Raw genomic sequence first — 17,762 nt, 5'->3', positions numbered from 1 at the left:
TACACAAATATAAGAACACAATTACATACAGTTCTCAACCGATTTCAATGATTTATAATTTAAGTACAAAAATATGATGTCTCTACTTAGAATCTCAGTGGTTAGATTTGAAAAGTGCTCATTTATTGACTTTGCTTATTTTTATGTTTATTTAAAAAGTATCCCTAACTATTATACTACTCATGATAATGATTAATTTAAATAAGTCTAACTAAAAAACCTTTTTGATGTAATTATTTTATGCAGAGTAAGTACACTTTACTCATTCATTTGCATGCTTTTATAGCAGAGGTTTTTAAACTGTGGTCAGGACCTAACAGTGGGATAAGGTGGGTTACGCTAAGTCACTTGGCTGTCCTACTAATGTAATTAAATGAGTATGGTTTTGATATCAGGTATTTTGGGATTGCAATTAAATATACATTAAAAATAACTGCTGTCTTATAAAAAGAACAGTTTTCTTTTAGTATTCCTTAATGTATATTTTCTGCATATTTCTATTAAATATATTTTGGTTGGTCCTGAGATAAATTATACCTGATGTAAGGAACATGTGATATTCTTATTTGTTTTCCACCAGTTTTGACGTGTATCTTGCTTTATTGTATATATCACTGAAAGTCCTTATTCCTTTACAGTGATTTATTCTTCTTCCAAATTTCAATAAAGACTCACATTTTCAAATACAGCATAATCCAACAATGTTTTCTCAACAACTTATTTGAAGAGATCGATAAACTTAAATATGCTATATTACAAAATAATGAGACGATAGTTATGCTGTGGTGTTTATTTTCATAAATCAGTACGCAGCAACATTGGCACAGTGATAGTTATGTAATGTGGTCTGAACCGTGGGTTTACCGGGGTATTTTATCACGGCTTAGAACGCGTTTCAACCAATCAGTTGAACCAGAACTGCCCTTTTTATAATATAGCATTTGTCATGGTTTTGGCTAGCAATTATTAAATAATAAAACAATTTAAAAACTGAAAATCACCATACTGATACTCTGGGTGATGTAGAACAATAATCTGGTGGAGTTTGCAGAAAACAGTTTGATTTAGGTTTTTATTCAATTTTAAAACTTGTCTGAATAGCAGTTATAATATAGCGTTTGTCATGGTTGTGACATGCAATTATTAAATTATAAAACAGTTAAACATTCTGAAAATCACCACAGAGGTACTCCGGAAAATGATAACAAGAACGTGGTGGAATTTGCAAAGAACACTGTTACGTGTGACAAAATAAGACGCCAGAGAGTCGTTCATGCTTCTCAATCACCTGGTTCTCCTTTACTAATCAAAAGGTGCCACCGGAAATACTTTTTACCATCACCATGACATACGTTATCTACAAACACTTCCGGTGGTCACAATACATAATTAAATCACATATCACAACAACCTTCTTTTTTTTTTTTTTTATTAACACAACACAATTTCATCAATATTTAACACTAATAAAATCACAACATTTCAAACAATCCAGTATCATTAATCAATCACCAATATGCAAATAACAAAACTACATTTCAGCAATAAGTCTTTGTGGCTTTACAACAATTCTACCACTTCGAGTTTTGAATTGACCAGTACATGAACTTGCAGTCTCTTTATCATCCAACACTGCCCTTGTCTCATGGCAGTCATTAATTAAACTCTGATCCACTTCCTCAGTCTTTGATTTGTATTCTCCTGTCTTGGACATTAGATATTTCCTATTCCTTCTATACAATTGTCCATCAGGTGTCTCCACAACATAAGACCTTGGTTGCTCAGCCAGAGCAGTAACTTGTGCTGGATTCCACACACCATTTTGCCATACTCTGACATTTTCTCCTACTGTTAGTTTCTGCAGCTGTTTTGTTCCAAAAGTCAAACTTTTCCTTCTGCTTTTTCTGACGATTTTCCAATGACTCTTTCACTGAAGCTGTAACTGTTTTAGGATTAAGTAATACAGTTGATGCTGGTAACCTTGTTCTCACTCTCCGACCCATTAGCAATTGTGCAGGGGAGACTCCTATGTTTTCCAAAGGTGTGTTTCTCAGATTTAACAATGAAATGTATGGATCTCTCTCATCTGCTTCAGTCTTTTTTAACATCCGTTTCACAGTTTGTACAGCCCTTTCAACCATTCCATTTGATTGAGCATGGTGAGGGCTTGTTGTTTTATGCTGGAACTCCCATTCTTTAGAGAACATGCGAAACTCTTGTGAAGCAAATTGTGGTCCGTTATCAGAAATTAATACCTCAGGAATCCCATACCTTGCAAACTGTGACTTCAGCAATTTGATGACAGTCAGACTTCTGGTATCATTCTTGAGCAAATCAACTTCAATAAACTTTGAGAAATAATCCACCATGATCAAATACTCTTTTTTATTATATGTGAATAAATCAACTCCAATCTTCTGCCAAGGCCTATCTGGCACACTATGAGGCTGTAGTGGCTCTTTAGTCTGAAACCTTCTATGCGCACTGCATACTTCACAATGACTTACCATGTCTTCAATACTCTTAGACATTCCAGGCCAAAAGAGTACCTCTCTTGCTCTTCTTCTACAATTTTCGATACCTAAATGACTTTCATGGATCCGATGTAACATGTCAGTTCTCATTGAAGCAGGAACAATAATTTGCTCTCCCTTGAAAAGAATACCATCAACAGCAGAAATTTCTTTTCTGTAATTCCAGTAATTTTGAATTTCTCTAAGGACTTTCTTCATTTTCCTTGGCCAACCATTCTGTACAACTTTCAACAACTTCATCAATGTGGTATCCTTTTCTGTTTCTCTCTGAAATTCTGTTAACTTCTTTTCAGACACAGGCACATTTGTGAGCAGCATATGTACCTGAGCTTCTGTGATGTCCTCTTTCTCTGAAGTTTCAGTTTCTGCCAAACATGCTCTTGACAGAGCATCAGCGACATGCATTTCCTTTCCCGGACGGAACTTAACATTCAACTGATACTTTTGCAGTCTCATGAGTAGTCTTTGGAGTCTAGCTGGTGCTCTGTTGAGTGGCTTTTTCATTATTATCTCAAGTGGCTTGTGATCTGTCTGAACTTCAATCTCTCGGCCATAAACAAATTGATGAAAGCGTTCTACACCAAACACTATTGCAAGCATTTCTTTTTCAATTTGAGCATAGCGTTGTTCTGTCACAGTCAATGCACGAGAAGCATATGCTACAGGCTTATCCTCTTGAAGCAAGACTGCTCCTAGACCACTTTTAGAGGCATCTAGAGAAACAATTACTGGTAGACTCACATCATAATAGTGGAGTACTTGAGTTTCTGTTAACATCAATTTTAACTTCTCAAATGCCTGTTGATGTTCATCTTTCCACTGCCACTCAACTTCATCTCTTAAAAGATCACGTAGAACAGTCGTATGCTGTGACAAATTTGGTACAAATTTTGCAAGAAATGTCACCATCCCAAGCAACCGAGACACATCTTTTTTACACTCTGGAACTGGCATTTTTCTTACTGCTTCTAGTTTAGCCATATCAGGTTTCAGTCCATCCTTTGTTATAATATGACCTAGATACTTTATTTCATCCAGACAAATCTTGCATTTGTCCTTGTTTAGTCTGAAATTCTTGACACGTGCTCTTTCTAACACTTGTCTTAGCCTGTCGTCATGCTGCTCTTTTGTTTCAGCCCATACAAGGATGTCATCAATATACGTTTCAACTCCATCAATACCTTCAAATAACTGCTGTACCTTTTTGTGGAACACTTCTGAAGCTGAATTAATTCCAAAAGGAAGACGAAGAAAACGATAACGTCAGCTAGCATCATCCAGTTTAATTTGCCAAAAGCCTGAGCTTGCGTCAAGCACTGAAAAATATTTAGCTTTGGGCAATCTACATGTGATCTCATCAACAGTTGGCAATTGATAATGCTCTCTCATCACTGCTGCATTAAGGTCACGAGGGTCTAAACCAGGGGTCTCCAACACGTCGCTCGCGAGCTACTGGTAGCTCGTCTCTTAATTGCAGGTAGCTCGCTAGTGGGTTTATTTATTTTCTGTGGTTCTTATGACGCATTTGGATGTCTGGTTAGTGTTACAAGCGCCTGTGGTAGTAAAGACTGGGTGCGTGTTTGATCGCGTTGAGCGGTATAGACCGGCGTATCATATGACATCAGTAATTTAACATGTATGATTCAAAAACAAATAGATAAGTCCGCGCACCGGCGCCGCTGCAACCTGCCGATTCGCGCAACGCTTTGAAGCCCGCGCGCGGCTACTGGCCGATCCGCCCAATCCTGTGAAGCCCGCGCCACGGGAACCGGGTGATCCGCGCAACGCTGTTAAGCCTGACACACCTCGAGTCGAGGCACTATAGTTAAAAAGGATGCCGTGGTTTTCGGATTCACTTTTGATAAAACGAAAATACAGTCGTCATCACAAGTTCAATGGGTTATCATCTCATATTTAAACATCAAATGTCAAGAGATACCAAGAGAGCCATATACGAGCATTACTTGACTGAGAACACGTAGAGTACGACATGACACAGCTATGGTTAATCGCTAAAATGATAGCAAAAGACTTAAAGCTGCTTAATATTATGAAGCTTGTGCTTTGACTGGACGTGTTTAAAAGCATGCTGATGATGCGCATCCACAACAGGAGTTAAACTTTCTGTCCAGTACATAACTTAGTTTAAGTCTTGCATTTTGTGCAGATGCACGTTGTATAATACATTTATGTTGTATTAAGGCTTAATATTATGTAAAGCGCATCAGTCTGTTTTTTTATAACCCTTTAGTTTCACTTCATCACCCATCTTTTCCTGTTAGAGGTTTCTGTTAAAAAAACATTTATTTCATTAATAATCTAGTATGGGTTCATTTTTCTGTCATAGTCTCTTTAAAATTAAGTTTTATTTGAGTGTTTTTAATAAAAAATATTTTCATTTTCAAAATGACGCCCTTTTCACTGCCCCGCCCTCAGTTAATCCAGTACTCGTTTTTCAGACCTATGGATTAATCGAAATGAAAAAATGACATAAATGCACATCCCTATTATTATGAATCCAAAAGCAGTAAATATTCTGTGTATGTTTGGATCATCTTTCAAAATCTGATCTTTAATAAATTATTTTTTATTCAAAACGTGTTTTTTTTTTTTTGAAGAATCCTACCCATATCTAAAAGGTGATAAAAAAGTATAAATAAAGACAACATGAAAGTTTTTTGTTGTTGTCTAAAAAGGTTCTTTCATTTAATGTACCGTATGTTTATGTTTAAAGAAAAGCATTTTCTGGCAGGTATTAAAATTTTGTGGGGAAAAAAAATGCTGGCCATGGCTGGCAACTTTTTAAAAAAATGCTGGCGGGGATAGAGTTCAAATCACAGTGAGTTAATAGACAGGTGTCTATTAACTCACTAATATACGTGACACAAGTAGCTCTCGACCACTTTTATTTTTTAGAAAGTAGCTCTCCAGTGAAAAAAGGTTGGAGACCCCTGGTCTAAACAGATCCGCAGACTGCCATTAGGCTTCTCCACTATCACAAAAGGATTCACCCATTTTGTGGGCTCTTCAAGTTTCTTTATCACTTTCATTCTTTCCATTCTTTCAAGCTCAGCTTTAAGCCTTTCTCTCATGGCAACTGGTATTTTTCTTGGTGGGTGTACCTTTGGAGTAACGTTTTCATCCACTCTGATAGAATGTTCTCCTTCTAAACACCCCATGCCTTCAAACACGTCTGCATACTCTGTGAATATGTTCATGTCATTAATTGGACTTGATTTGCGTCATGGGAACCTATCAGAAAACTGGAGAAGATTTCGACAAAGGTTTGAATTAGGGATGTTAACAATTAATCGATCTTCGATTAATTGTCGATAAGAATTTACTCGATAAAACTTAACGATTGTTGAAAAACAAGATCATGCACGTGTGTGCGGCGCCTGTGCAAAACACATACAGTCGGAGAAAAATTAAGCGAGCGCGCAAAAGTTAAACTACTAGCTATGATCACAACGATGCTCAATGCCAAGCACACGCATGTGCTTTTTAACGTCATGCGAGACGAGGCTGGCTGGCTGCCAACGCAACGAAATTACATTCGCAGTGGATCTGAGAGGGTTCGACGCAGAAAATGCAAAATACGTTTAGGATACTGAAAGCAAAGACCCTCTTCAGGGAAGCCTGCAAGATTAGCATAGCAACGCTGCTATATACAGAGATGGAGACCAGAAGCCATTTTTAATGAACAGATTAAAATGTAATCTTAAATTTTGGCAAGAAACTGTCAAATGTAAACTGTAACTGACTGTCGTTACACCCTGAATGCCCGCAACATATATCACTGATCATCATTATTGACTGGCTGAGGCGCTGCGTGTTTTCTAAAGGAAGGTTGCCATCTCCGTAATATAAGCATCTTTGCTGAAAGTACGTCTAAGCTGAGGTGACGATGAGAAAAATGCCCTTCGTGTGCTTCTTGGATATAATTACAAACAGTGTATCAACGACTCGGAAAGCGAGGTAAACAACTTGATGATAATAAAACTGTTATTTTGACATGGACTTTCATGCGTCTGTTGCAGAGAGCCTATGTGAGGCGGAGTTATGCACTGTCTATTAGTCATTATATTTCATTACGAGATAAGTTTAAATGGATGATTTTATCAAAACAACAACTACATTGACTAATTTTACAATCCCACTAGCATGTTATTTAGACAAAATAAAATCTTTTAATTCGCGTGAGGAAGCTGTCGTTTTTATGCACACTTTTATGTCATTGGCTATATGCCACTGCAGTGAAGGCTTATTGCACTATTACTGTTAATGATCATTCGATTGATTGATCGTTAATTTATATGATCATCGAATATGGGAAATTGCATAAATTGACATCCCTAGTTTGAATTATATTCAGTGGCAAGTGGCTATGCTACGAGAACTGCAAAAGTGCAATCATCCCTTTTTCTTCATGTTGCGGGTGAAGATGCAGTTGAAGTTTATAATACTTTTACTTTTGAAAATGATGATGAAAGATATAACTTGGTGAAAATAATGGAGCAGTTTGAGACATACTGTAATCCGAAAAAGAACATTACATATGAGAGATACAAGTTTTTTACGTGTGTACAAGGAGAAATGTCGATCTGTCAATATGTAACAGAGCTGAGGAGAAAAGATAAATCATGTGAGTTTGGAGAGTTGGAGGAATCTCTTATAAGAGACAGGCTTGTCTGTGGAATTAACTTAGACTCTTTAAGAGAGAGACTTTTAAGAGAAAGTGAAGCAACTCTTGAAAACTGTGTGCAAATATGTATCGTGTCGGAAACGACGAAAGAACAGATGCAACAAATGCATGAGGAGAAAAAAGCGCAACTCACTATGACTGAGAGCAGACACATTGATGCAGTAAAGCAAAAACAATTGTGTAAGAATGAGTGGAAAACAAAGGCCAAAACAGAGAGAGCAAGTTTTAAATGTAAAAGATGTGGAATAGAACATTTACCACGTAGTTGTCCTGCGTTTGGCAAACAGTGTAGAAATTGTGACAAAATGAATCATTTTGCAAAGATGTGCAGGTCTAAGAAAGTGCATGCTGTTGCAGGAAACGTCACAGAATTATGTGATGACTTATTTGTGGGAATAGTACAAGCACAGTCACTGAAGCACACAAAAGCATCACTTAAAGAAGAATGGACAACTGATTTAGAAATAGGAAAAACCTGCGTGAATTTTAAGCTTGATACAGGTGCACAAGCAAATGTCATTCCCTATAGCCTGTTAGAAAAAATGGGCAAAAGAAGAATGTTAAGGAACTCAAATGTTAAACTGTCTACATACACAGGAGAGAAGATCTCAGTGAAAGGTCAGTGTGACTTGGCAGTGAAATATAAGACTATGCCACTGGTTGTCAGATTTGTTGTGACAAAGACAGAAGTAAAGCCAGTATTGGGGATTCAAACATGTGAAGAATTAAATCTTGTACAGAGAGTAATGATAATTAATAACATGGTGTCAGAAGTGAAAGAGTAAAAGACGGATTTAAAATTCGCATTATGGATGGATTAAAACCTCCTGCAGGACTCTCTGGCGTCTTATTTTGTCACACGTAACAAACACTTGGATTTTCTTCATGTTTTCATGCATTTTTAATTTGTCTGCGTGAGGTTCACATGCTAATATTAAACTCGATTAAAAGTATTGACAAAGATTGTGAAATATAGATAGTGTTTTCAACCATTTACTCAAATTTTCCAAGAACAATAACTTCATTGCTTGAGATGCTTTGCTGTTTCTCATCCTCGCAAAAGGAGCAAATGTTAAAATCCATGTTCTTACTATTGATGGGTCGTTCGCGAACTGCCGCACTGCCATCACTAAAATGTAGAGCCGGAGCTTGAGCCGAAAGAGCCGAATCAATGGAAAGAGCCGGACTGCCCATCACTAGTTCTTACAGCGCCACATGAAGTTTTGCCGTAAAAAGCCACGTAGACGCGGAACACTATTTAAAGCGGAGATTGCGCGTGACAGTGCTTTTCAGAAGCGCAGATGGCGTGATTCCAGTGCTTGGTTTGAAACTGTAGAACGTACAATAATCACGTGACCGAGCGACGACGAGATAAAAGGGTGTCGTAACCTAACCAACTACAACGAATAATTGACCTGCAGTGTTTCTATGTGAAAACACCAGGACTATTTACAAAGAATACATAATTTTACAAATCCCCACAGGACAAAGAACTTCGACAAAGATAATGCCTCCTTACCCTACAGTCACATTAGCTACAAAAGTGAACGACACCGAGCGACACGCACTCGCTTGATGGGCGTTCCTTGGCTAGTTTCCAAAAGCGGTATCAAAAGTCACTTTAGAGGTATTGTTAAGTTTCAATAACGGTGTTTTTGGATTTAAAAGTATTTATTTCTCGATAAAAGTAACAAAATATATGAGATAAAATGCCAAACTTATCAGATATATACATAAATACGCATTTTCCGCCATCTTGAATTACTTTCTCAGACTCGACCGCAGACCTACGTCACGGTGCTCCTTCACTCCGATTGGCAGTCGCTTTGTCGCATCGCTCAGCATTTGCATAAAATAGCCTGCTTGTCTATTTTGGCCCCGCCTTGCTCGCGCAGCGCCGAACTTGTCGCTTGTCGCAGGCAAACGGCCACTTCCATTGAAAATGAATGGTAGCCTGTCGCTCTGCCCAAGGAACGCCCATCAAGCGAGTGCGTGTCGCTCGGTGTCGTTCACTTTTGTAGCTAATGTGACTGTAGGGTTACAAACAGCCAACATTTCCTATCTTAATACACTTAACGTTACCTCATGTTGGGCAGTTCTATGCCAAAACACCTGGTAGCCAGGAAGTTACTATAAATCACCATGGTCAAATCATCGGTATCATTTATATTAGGCTAAACATCTTCTTAAAATGGTATGAAACGAATGTCCTCCGTTTTGTCGAAATCAAGACGTAACGAAAGAAAAAGAAAAAAAAAATCGAAAGGTTGGGCCAGTCCCGTTGTTGTGTCGAAGTCTGTTCCCTCTATGTTCCCGCTTGTACTGTACGCTGTTTGCGTGGAGAGCGCTACACTGAAGGGGGAACATAGAGGGCGGGCATTCGGAAGCCAGTCCGCCCTGTGAGTCACTAGTGCCCGCCCTCGCATTAATAGTAAATACATTAGCTAACATTAAAAAAACAATGAACAATAGCCTATAGCTTTTCAGCAAGTATTAATTCTTGTTAATGTTAGTTGTCAATACAGTTATTTAGTTAATGCATTAACTAATGTTAACAGTTACAACGCTTGATTATATAAATGTATTAGTAAATGCTGAAATTAACATGAACTAAGATTTATAAATGCTCTAGAAGTATTAAATAATCTAAACAAATACAACCTTATTGTAAAGTGTTATCGATCATTTAGAGTAGTTCACAACCCACACGTTGTGCGGTGGACACAATTGGGGTGCACAGAGATAGTTAGTAGCTTTCACATCGGCTGCATCTAGTAATGTACATAATCATATAGCAGACGCTTACCTAGCGCCTAGAAATGAGGAAAACACCAAAAATATTCATCCTAATACAAGGAGAACATTATATTAGCTGACAATACATACAAACTTTCAACAGTCTGTAACCCTGCTGAAAAAAACAGCATCAAACCAGCATGGACCAGCATGGGAATTATGCTGGTCTATGCTGGTTTAGCTGGTGGTCACCAGCATACCAGCACCAAAACACTGCATATGCTGGTGTGACCAGCTTGGGATGCTGGTGCTAGTGCTGGTTTAGCTGGTGCTAATGCTGGTTTGGTGCTGGTTTAGCTGGTGCTAATGCTGGTGCTTATGCTGGTTTGATGCTGGTTTAGCTGGTGTTCACTATCAAACCAGCACCAAAACACAACATATGCTGGTCTTGCTGGTATGCTGTTTTTTTCAGCAGGGAACACATACGTTTTTATTACTTCATGCCGTTTGTCACAGAACCTTACTGAGCATGTTGAAAATAATCAGTCATAGTCATGACAAAGATTAAATAAAAATAGGGCATTAACTATGTCAGCAACTTGAACACATTTAGGGTGCTTTATTCCTGCCCACTAGATCCAGCGAGGGGAGCTGGAGGAGCTCGCCCACTTGGCTCTGCAGCGAGCACCCTCTGGGTTGGGCGCGGCTTCGTTGGTAAACAACTTTTATGAGAGGTTCCTCACTGCACATATTCTCACTGCAGAGCAAATGTCCATCGAGGAAGAGCTATAAAAGTCACGTCCAGCGGAGAGGAGCGAGATATAGGCCCTGTCCCAAATGGCACACTCTGGACTTATGGACCTCCTCAGACTAGTGGGCGATTTCGAAACACTGTTTTATGAGGCTTGCTTCGAAACATTTACGAATCTTTTGTTTCGAATCATTGGTTCGGAGCGTGTTTCAAACTGGCCAAAGTCACGTGATTTTCCGACGATTCACCACCAGGGGGAGTTGATCACAAATAATGACCAGTGTCTTATATGGTTAGGTGAACTGAGTTTTATCATGCAAATTCATAAAACATTCATCCTTCTATCTAATAACACTAAATTTTTTCTACTTTTTGTAGCAGATTTACCGGTAATGATAAAAATGTGCAATGGGAGTTCGTTTTAATGATTTTTTTTGCCATAAATAAAACTAAAAACACAGAAATACACTTTAAATTATGTCTTATTAAATAAAATAATTTATTTTTAAAAAAAAAATTTTTAGAACAATCTTGCTATTTTGTAAAAAGTGGAAAAAATTTGGACAGATCTTGTTGCCCTTAAACTATTTTGACCAGCAGGTGTCGCCAGTGTGTGGTGTTTCGATGCTTCGAAAAACTGAATCAATTGCGAAACAATAGGCTTTATGCCCAGCTGCACTACTTCCTGAACTTCAGCCAGCTCCTTGTTTCCTGTCTGCCATTATTGGACAAACTGATTAATCCAGGTGTGCCTGACCTCAGTAGTCACAACAAAAATAATCAGACACACCTGGATTAATCAGTTCGTCCAATAATGGCAGACAGGAAACAAGGAGCTGATGGTTTTGTCATCAGTAGTGCAGCTGGGCATAAAGCCTATTGGTTCAATTGATTCAAAGCTTCGAAAAGCTTAATTTCTCCCATCACTACCTCAACACTTTGATGACATAATGTAGTGCAGACCTTACGCCGCATTCACACGGGGCATAAATGTAACGGAACATTCACACGGGGCGTAAGCGTTGACGCTTTCCATTCACTTTCAATGGGTGACGTCAAGCATTGGCGAACTGAATTGTGGATCTGTTGGCACCGCGTCACTGCCGTTGCTTGCGGTAGAAGTTGAACATTTCTCAACTTTTCAAGCGGCAACACGACAACGGCCAATCAGATTGCCTTAAGCAAATAACCTAGGCAGAGCCAGCCAATTACGTTTATGGAAGACCGGAGCATGTGCTGTGGCACGGTGGCACCTGTGATTGGCTGTTGGCCACGCTTCATACAAGCCTTCCATTAAGCGTTAACGCTTACCCTCAATTTCCACCGACTGCGGAGCGGCTGCAGAGCGGGTCCGCTGCGTTACGGCTCCGCACTCGGCCGTCCGTCAATACCCACCGGATCCGTATTTGTTGCAGAGCGGCTGCGTGCTGAAGTGACGAGGACCCGTGAGTTCTCGCAAATTCACATGAAGATCGCGCGATATCTAGTTCTGTCTCCGCCCATTATGACGTTGAAATATGACGTTATTACAAACCAGCCCAGATCCCAACACGAGATCTCGCGAATTCAGGTATGATCACGCGATAAAGTCATGGCTCCGCCCTGCGGAGCTGTCCGGCATCCGTCAAAAATAGAAGCTCTGCGTATTTGTGGATGCGGATGCGGATGGCCGGAGCTGTGACGGATTCGGAACGCAGTCAGTGGAAATACACACATTGAATTGAATGGAAACCGATTGACTCCGCCGCCGTTCCGCAGCGGATCCGCAGCCGCTCCGCAGTCGGTGGAAATTGAGGGTTACGCCCCATGTGAATGCGCCGTTATGGCGCATTCACACGGGGCGTCAGCGTTTTTTTTTTTTTTTTTCACACTTTATTTAACAAAGTCAGTTTTACAACCAAAAAGGCTTGGTACAAAACAAATAATTTTCTACACACCAGACAAGCATCAAGCATGGTACAAAATGTAAACATTAAATAAAAGGACACATGACAAAAATAAATAAATAAATAATAAATAAAAATAAGACACTAGTGGTTTTCTGTAAGATTAAGGGTTTCTACCAGATAACATAGATTCATGGCAGATTTTTTCTTCATTCATTTTAATGAAGATAAATAATTACACAATTCCTTATGAAATATTAGAAACCTTGGAATTGTTCTCTGAAATCTGTTTTTATGTATGAAAAATTTCCCAAGAATAATAAGTGAATTAATTGCCAAGTCATGTGTTCCATCTTTCACAAAAATACCAAATAATACATTTTCTTTATTTAATACAGGCAAGTCTTCAAATTTAGGAAACAACCAATAATGAAAGTCCTCCCAAAAGGCACAGGCATAAATACAGTCAAAGAAAATATGATTTGTTGTCTCAATTTGATCAGTACAAAAAGAACAATTGTTAACCTCAAGCCCAAATCGACAACTTAAAAATTCTCTGGAGGGATATATTCCATTGATAATTTTAAAGTGAACCTCCTTAGCTTTTGGCGCAAGTGGAAATTTAAAGTATTTCGTTCTCAAAATTTTAACTTCAGTTTTGGAGAAGTACTGAAAGATTAACTGTTTACTCAAATAAAAAGGATATAATTCTTTGACAAAAGCATCCCGAATAATAGTGTTTGGTAATGTAGGACAGGTGGACAAGTTTTGTTTTTGGAGCTGGACCATAAAACAATAAAAAACACATTCTGTGTCTATTTTTGAGAGACCTGTTGTCTCTCTCAACAGGGGTCACGGATACCCAGGAACTGATTTGTATTTCACCCTCTCTCTCTCTTCTCCCTTAAGGTTTTGGTTACTGGAAATATAATAAACACATGTAACATTGGGTATATCATATGTTGTGATGCTACAAAGGTTTAATATTTATGTTTGGTGTTGTTTTAAAGGTCATGGTTCGATGGTTAAAAAGGTCTTATTTATATAATGCTAATAGAAAGTGTATCAAAGTTTAAAACTTAAGACATAATCTGTACTCCTGTGATGGGTGTCAACTCATGAGGAGATCTAGATTACAGATGGTTAACAGTCCCATTTGGTGCTCCTTCAGGTCACGAGAACCAACCAACCAAATCCTGATTTGAGATGTTATTATTCTTTGTCTCATTCTGTGTATATAAGGTGGCTTGGCAAGAGACTCTGGGAAGTATTCTTTAGCAAGAATCTTCCCCACACTTTGGGTGTGTGTATTCAGACATTATGGAAGGATTCTTTAGCAAGAAACTTCCCCACACTTTGTGTGTGTGTATTCAAACATTATGGGAGAAATCTTTAACAGAATCTTTATGAACCATTTTGGGTATATTATATTCATAATGGAAGTACTCTGCAGCCAGAGTGTCTATTGCCAGGTATGACTTTGTAACCTTTGCAACTGTTGATCATTTTAATTAATTGGAATTGAATCATATTCTGTATGATATTGTTTAATTTATGTTTGAAGCTGAAACCTGCCTGGTATAATAAATTGTTACATTTGGCATATTCTAAATGGGTCAGTAATTCTTAATTCATAATTATATGTATTACTGAAATTAGATGTTGATGCTTACACTTAAGTTGTCTCAGTTAAAGTTAGACTGGAGAATGCCTTGGTTTAAGTTAGACTGGACCTTCCTCAACTTAGACTTGAATGGAGAAACCTCAACTTTTAACTAAATTGGAGAAACCTCTTCTTAAGGCTGAATAAGTATAAACTTAAATTAGATTGGATATCCTCAATTTAAGTTTATAGTAATGTTTCCGCATTCTATATTTATATTATAACTAGGGATGCACCGAATCCAGATTTTTTAGGTTCGGCCGAATCCCGAATCCACCGTTTAAGATTCGTCCGAATCCGAAACCGAATACCGAATCCTACTCGCATCCTTATTCCAACACAGTAAAACACATTAATGAAGTAAAAAACGTCCACAGCAGTGTATTTTTCATTTTATTTAATTTTAACTGTACATTATGACAAGTTGGAAAAACTATTTTGACAATTACCATAAGCATATGCATAATGAAAGCGATGCGTTGCGACACGCTCGTTTTTCCAATAAGCAAGCAGCTCCGCGCTGAAAACTATATTTAACTTTGAGTGAGAATCTCCGCTCGTCAATGTCAGTCTTCACACGGCCATCCAATTACAGTGGAGGAGGGGCAGGACATTACCACAGCAACCAACCGGCTCACAGCTGAAGCATCATAGCTACCAGAGCCATTGAAGGATACCAAGCGCTCGGCTGAAAAACAGCTGGCATTTGGGGTCCTCAAGGCGTTTTCAGCGGTGTTTAAAAGTTTTGGTGTGTCCAGCTGACCGAAAGAAAAAGCTCATCTCCACGTCAGCACCCGATGTGTGTAATCAACGGCTGCGTGACGTCGACCAGCGTAGCGCAAGCCTAGGGTTCGGTTCGGTGGAAAAAAATCTAGGATTCGGCCGAACCCGAACCCCGCCAAAAAGCCCAGTATTTGGCCGAATCCGAAACCGAATCCTGGATTCGGTGCATCCCTAATTATAACCATGATAAAATAACTATTGTTAAACTATGATCAACAATACTAATATATTATTATTTAATATTGGAGTCAGATTACAAAACAGAGACAATTCTGTCAAAAGCGCCGAGAAAGGACGAGACACGCTGATACCTTCGCCCAAGCCATAAACTCCATTTACCAAAAGCTTAGGAAGGACAGGGGTTACATCGCTTTGAGAAAGGTTGTGAGACATCTGAAATATAGATAGTGGAATAGCTTTAATCATATTATCGTATAGTTTCTTATCATATAAATTATACTTTGAACAAAAAGTTTCAAAATACATAACACCACTATTATCGAGGATATGCATCACCGACCATATACCTTTCTCCCACCAACTTTTATAGAAAATAGACTTGTTTCTAAATATCACATATCTACAATTCCACAGAGGGACATTATGGGCACTGAAATTATGCTTATAAATCAATTTCCAATAAAGTAAAACCTGTTGATGGAACACTGACAATTTAACAGGGAGTTTTTTAAGGTCATAATCACATCTAAGAAGTAAATTAATACCTCCTAATTTCAAAAAGACTTGGCTAGGGATATTGTAGGAGCCATACATTGGGTTTGATCTTTCTATTATTATTATTATTATTTATTTCTTCTTATTCTGTCGTGTATGTGCACCTGCATTCGTGACGTCATTGCTTACTGTGGGTGGCACTCGGGGGTGTGGTGTTTGTATTAGTGTGTGTGAGTGCTCACCTGTGTTTTTGTATCATGGCCGCGGGGTGAGCATGGGGAGAAACCTTTTGTTGACCGTCATCGTCTTCATTGTGGTTGCACTGTCTGTTAGTGATGCAAAGTCCGATTCATTTTCGCGAACCGGCTCTTTTCGGACAGTTCGGCTCATTGAACCGGTTCAAAAAGCCGATTCACCGGTTCCTGACGTCATCAAGAAATTACATTACTACACGCATTCATTGTATCAATGAAACATTCAAATAAAGTCGTTTGTGTCAGCACATTAAAACATTTAGATAAAAAGTTGTTTTTGTGAAGGCATAGCTGATTTATTGCCTTGCATTCACAAGTTAGTAATGTTTGTGGTCACAGTTTAAGTCGGGAATCATAAATAATTAATAAATCGTAATTTTTTTTTACAAACCTACAACTTGAATAAGATTCCTAAAAGACACTGATGCACAATTACGGATATGTGTAAGTATAAATAATAAATAAACTTGTGTGTTAAACTCATTGGTCTTCCTTAAACAACTACAATATGATTTGCATGCAAAATAAATCGTATCATAACTAAAGCTTTCTAATAAAACAAGCATATCAAGAAACTAATAAAACAAAAAACTTCGCGCATCAGGCTCGTTTAAATCCTTGGTGATTCACACGCAGTGTCAGCAACTCATCCGTCAGAATCGTCGGCAATCCTCGCCTCGGCAATCATCGACAAACTTCGTTCGGTTCTTTATGCTATTTCGGCTGTACGTCCTGCGTCATCAACCCGGACCCTATGCCCAAAACTAAAGTTCGATTCAGTTCGATTTGCGAACCGGCTCGACCGGTTACTTCCTGAGAACCGGCTCAAAAGAACGATTCGAACATCACTACTGTCTGTCTAAGTATCTTTGCACATTTTATGAAGTACATCAATCAAAGTAAGTGCTTGTGTTTTCTAAACACGTGAAAGAGAGAAATAAAGACATCCCCTCATGTGCAATGGCTTAGCGTGACGCGTCTTCAATGTCTATTCTCATGTGTTCAGCCTGCTGCGGTTTGGTATGGTTTGGTTTTTGATTAAATCTATGCCGCAATAGATATAAAACCAAAAACTATTTTCATTTTTCAAAAAGGATCTTAACCAATTGGTCTTAATGGTGGCATTGATGCATTCAATGTCGATAGCTTTAAGTCCTCCTTCTTCAAAGTCTTTAACCAAATTCCCTTTTCTAATGTAGTGTGTTTTACCTTTCCAGATAAGATTAAAGATTGCTTGGTTTATAGCTTTTATTTCATTCTTAGAGAACGGAAGTGAGTAAGCAGGGTAGACAAGTCTAGAGATACATTCCATTTTTGTTAGAAATATTCGACCAATAATAGAAATATCCCTTTGAGACCATAAATTCAAAAGAGATTTACACTTCACTAAATTATCACAGATATTAAGAGTACTAAAGGGCTTTTCACACCTGAAATTGTTAGCCCTGGGTTATTCTAAACCCAGGGTTAACGGAATCCTGGGTTATTTTTTTCATTTTTCACACTGTTCAAACTTAACCAGGGGTTAAGAGATAACCCTGGGTATTCATAATTTGATGTTTCACACTGTGCATTCCTAAACCCTGGGTCAGGAGTCTCCAACCCAATTTCAACACACCTGTCTATAATTATCAAGCCTTGATTAGCTACTTCAGCTGTGTTTAATTAGGGTCGTAACATTCTAACCCTGCTTCGTTTCACACTGCATGCGTTTGGCACCACAATGCGGGGTTAACACCACAAATGCGGTGCTAACCCTGCCCCAGAGCAGGGTT

The 17,762-nt window shown here is 38.5% G+C and overlaps 1 protein-coding gene across 1 annotated transcript in view; it reads left to right on the top strand.

The window, feature by feature from the left end:
- Positions 1-17,762, top strand: part of LOC129453110 (uncharacterized) — a 309,370-nt gene that overhangs the window by 75,101 nt on the left and 216,507 nt on the right. The gene's annotated exons all lie outside the window — the stretch shown is intronic.

This window comes from Misgurnus anguillicaudatus, chromosome 23, assembly GCF_027580225.2.
Source record: "Misgurnus anguillicaudatus chromosome 23, ASM2758022v2, whole genome shotgun sequence".
NCBI classification, from domain to species: Eukaryota; Metazoa; Chordata; class Actinopteri; order Cypriniformes; family Cobitidae; genus Misgurnus; species Misgurnus anguillicaudatus.
Note: the sequence above shows the minus strand (reverse complement) of the source record. Positions and strands in the feature narration are given on the sequence as shown.